Source organism: Mandrillus leucophaeus, unplaced genomic scaffold (assembly GCF_000951045.1).
Source record: "Mandrillus leucophaeus isolate KB7577 unplaced genomic scaffold, Mleu.le_1.0 Scaffold6, whole genome shotgun sequence".
Classification (NCBI taxonomy): Eukaryota; Metazoa; Chordata; class Mammalia; order Primates; family Cercopithecidae; genus Mandrillus; species Mandrillus leucophaeus.
Genome location: NW_012106474.1, coordinates 1552150 through 1556650, shown reverse-complemented (window position 1 = coordinate 1556650; position 4501 = coordinate 1552150).

Below are 4501 nucleotides of genomic sequence, written 5' to 3'. Positions count from 1 at the left end.
CAAAACGAAAACAGGGGGACCCTTATTCAACGAAACGAAGCATTTCCAGATGGCGACAGCAGATCACTGAGCCCAGCCCAGGGCCCTGCTTGCTTGCCCAGGGTGCATGCCCATGCGGCCAGCATCACGGGAACAGCTGAAGCTCCTGGGGCAGGGGATGGTGCTGGGGGCCAGTGCGGGGCTCAGGAGGACGGCGTCCTGTGTTCAAATGAAAGGCAGACCCTTGTGTGTCGCTGGTGGGAGTGTGAAGTGGTACAGCCTCAGTGGACTATGGTCCTAAAAACAAGCCAACCTACAATTACCATATGATCCAACAATTCCTCTTGGGTATTTTTTTTTTAAAGACAAGTTCTGACTCTGTCACTCAGGCTAGAGTACAGCGGCATGATCATGGTTCACTGCAGCCTCGACCTCCCAGGCTCAAGCTATCCTCCTACCTCAGCTTCCCTAGTAGCTTGAACTACAGGTGTGGGCCACTGTGCCTGGCTAATTTTTTGGTATATTTTGTAGAGATGGGGTCTTGCCACATTGCGCAGACTGGTCTTGAACTCCTGGGCTCAAGTCATCTGCCTGCATCAGGCTCCCAAAGTGCTGGGATTACAGGCGTGAGCCACTGCGCCCGGCCCACTGTTGGGTATTTAACCAAAAGAACTGGAAGAAGGGACTCAAACAGATATCTGTACACCTAGTTCATAGCAGCCTTAGTCACAGCAGCCGAAACGGGGAACCAACCCAAGCGTCCATCGGCAGATGATGGATACACACACATATCATTCAGCCATAAAGTGGAATAAAAATCGGACAGGTGCTCCAACAGGAATGGGCCTTGAAAACATGATGTTAAGTGAAAGACGCCAGACACAAAAGGACAAATACATGATTCCACTTATATGAGGAACCCAGGGTAGTCAGCGACAGAGACAGAAAGTGGAAGGGCGGTTCCTGGGGCTGGGGGAGGCGAAACGGGGAGTTGTTTATGGGATCATGGGGAAGTTCTGGAAATGTTTGATGGTGACGGTTACACGCTGCTGTGAATGTACTTCGTGCCACTGAACTATACACTTAAATTCTATGTAACTTTGCTGCAATTTTTAAAAAGGGGAGGCAGGTGCTTGTGGGAAGACGAGACAATTGTGGGAGCCTGTGGGCGGCGCTGGGGGCCCGAGGGATCAGCTCCCCTTCTTGGAGTTCAGGCGCCACGTTCCGTGGCCCGGCTCCCACAGCCCTCCTTGAGGTTGAAGGTCAGCCTAGAGACAGGCCCTGGGCTTCAAAGGCCCTGAGAGCCCACTTGATCCATGGAAGCTGCTGGAAACGCTCCCAGCCAAAGCCACCGCTGCACCTGCAAGGGCGGCTGCTTCAGCGAACCCACCCCCAAGTGCCCACGAAGGAAGGCTGAGCTCCGAACCTGGGGCTCACAGCCGGGTGGGGCCACGGACACGAGACAGTTTCCGGAACGGGGGCGAAATCTCTGCACTGACTGAGACTCACTCTCATTTGTTACATCAGCACTGGGAAAATACCCCAGCGGGACAAGGGGCTGACGTTCCCCCGTTCACCGAGAAGTTTCCATCTGTGCTGCCGACACCGGCATCCTCTGCCCTTGGAACCCCAGCTTTTTCATCTCACACCCTGGCCTTGCGGTGAAGCCTGTGGGGCGTGGTCTTTGGCCCTGACCGATTCCAAGTCAGGCCCTCTGGACCTCTCTGGGCCTCAGTTTCCTCCTCTGTAAAGCGGGAGCACAAACGTCCCTGACTCCTAGGTGGGCGGGGATTTCCCCAAAGCTCACACAGGTGCCTGACTCCACAAACGGTGGCCGTGATGGACGCTCACCCCGCACAGGAGGATGCCGCCTCCCTCCCTGGCCGTGGCTCGTGGAACTGAGGCTCTGTCTGTCGTCGGCAAAGTCAGTTGGTGAGAGGAGGTGGGGGCCGCGGCGAGGGAAGTGGGGAGCCAGGGAGGGCATGGCCTGGAGTCCTGATGGGCCTCCCTCTCCCCGAGCCAGGCAGCTTCCTTCTCCTCAGCCTGCTGCGCCCGGCCCCGCAGAACAGGCCGCTGCCACCACCGGTTCACCGAGAGGCGGGATCAGGCGGACAGATACCGCCGGCTTTTGAGAATCCTGAGAAGCAAGGGCAGAAAGTGGGCGTTTTGTCATGTGGGAAAGGTGCCAGCCCCCACTTTTTGGGGTGGAAACTGCTCACGTTCTTATGGCCTCTCGATCACTCCTGAGGCACTCACTCCTCACTGAATTCTACGGAGAAACAGCTGGTAGCTGTTGACGTGCTGGTCACGGCGGTGGGAGCTGTGCTGGGCTCTCACGTTTTAAATGTCCACGGTCATCCTGAGAAGAGAGTGTTATCCCCATTTCACAGATGAGAAAACAGGGGTACAGAGAAGCACCCATAGTTTCAGGCACTAAGCAGCAGATCTGGGATTTGAAACCAGCGTCCAGAGTTCATGAGCTCTCCCCTTGCTGCCTCTTTTAGGAGCCACTTGTGTTATCTGGTATTTAGCACGAATCTGGTCCCTTCTGTGCGCCCTGATTTTTACGGACGTCACAGAACACCTTCCACCTTCTACCAGGAAAGGCTCAGTTCTGAAAGCTAATTTCTAAGTTGGTTGCTTGGGACTAAGAAAGCAGTTTTGTGAAGAAAGGATTTCTTGGTTCCCCGGCCAGCCCACAAGAACCCTTGACTCTCAAGGCAGCCACAGGCTCCCGTGAGGGATCTGCATCCCAGCTCGGCTGCGAAGCTGCCACTTCCACACCGACGTCGTCTTACCGAATGCCTTTCTAGGAAATGCATTTGGAATCCACCCTGGGAGTGCGGGGACTGGGTCCCGCCCTGTCGTGGGGGCTGAGTGTGGGGGCTCATCTGCATCAGGTCTGAGAGGGCTTCGGTCCCACAGAGGCGTGGGTAGCGCACCTGCAGTTTAGAACTGCGGGCAGAGGCCCGAGCCACCCCAAGGCTGGTGTTCCCAGGTCGGGTGTGGACCTAGGGACTGCGGGGCAGCCCACAGGATGTCTTCTCGGCCAGGCAGGTGTTTACGTGCTCATCTGCTATGGCCTTGGGGCTCTCACTGCCCCACCCCCCTGCCCTGTGAGTTTGTCAGCAGTTTGGTGTGTATTTTTCCATAAAAATTCATTGTTATAAATGAAATAGAGTGTATTGTTTTAAAAGGGTAACTGTCCTACAAAGTTTATAACGTAACGCAGGAATCCCCTGCTCACCTCGAGTCAGTCACCTTCGAACTCCTTTAGTTCCTCAGTATCTAAAACCTCATGTGGATTCTATGTCTTGATTTTGTAATTTTATAGAGCATTATGTATTATAAAATGTCATGATGTAGCTCTCATATTCGATCTCCCTGACACACACATGCTTCTTGTAGATCCTTGTGCACCTCCTCTGTCCTCATCTGGGCTGGCTGGCATTGGCCTCTAGACCAGCCACCCAGCTCCACCGCGAGGATTCTCTCCCGTGCCCCGTCTCTCTTGGTTTTCTCCCTTGTTTGGTTGGAGCACATCCTACAGTAGCTGCCTGAGAAACAGGGCAAGGGAGGTGATATTTTTCAAGAACTCACATGTCTGAACATATCTTCATTCTACCTGCACCCTTCGCTAAGTTCTAGCTGGATAGAAAAGTCAAATTAGAAATTGTTTCCCGTCAGAATTCAGAAGATCTTGTTTCACTGCGCTCTGACTTCAAATTTTGCTTTGAGAATTTCAGTGGCATTGGAATTCCTGATCCTTTGTATGTGACTTTTTTTTTTCTCTCTCTCTCTCTTTAGAAGGCTTTGGAATATTTTCCGATTATCCTGGTGTCCTGAAATTTCATAACAAGGTTTGGTATAGCTCCTTAATTTACTTTAAAATATTTCTGACATATAAAAAATACAAATCTAGGCCGGGCGCAGTGGCTCACGCCTGTAATTCCAGCACTTTGGGAGGCCGAGGTGGGGGGGTTATGAGGTCAGGAGTTCAAGACCATCCTGGCCAACATGGTGAAACCCCATCTCTACTAAAAATACAAAAATTAGCCAGGCGTGGTGGCGGGCGCCTGTAGTCCCAGCTACTTGGGAGGCTGAGGCACAATGGCTTGAACCCAGAAGGTGGAGGTTGCAGTGAGCCGAGATCGCACCACTGCACTCCAGCCTGGGCGACAGAGCAAGACTCTATCTCAAAAAAAAAAAAAAAAAAACAAATCTATAATAAACATAAATATACAATATGAAGTAAAATATAAATATTACAAACCCATCTACCTATCACTGAGCTTAATAAAACATTAAGATTCCTCTTTAATTGTATTTCTCCTCTCCCCAAGACGTGTCCCGAGTCTGTGTTATCCTTCCTGGTTCTGAATTCGCTTGCTGTGTAAAATATATTTTAATATATAACATTCTTGCATGTTTGTGAAATCTCTACATAGATGGTGTCATGTATTTTTCTGCCACCTGTCTGTCAGCATTATTGGTGAGATGCACATACTCTGAGAGTGGTGAC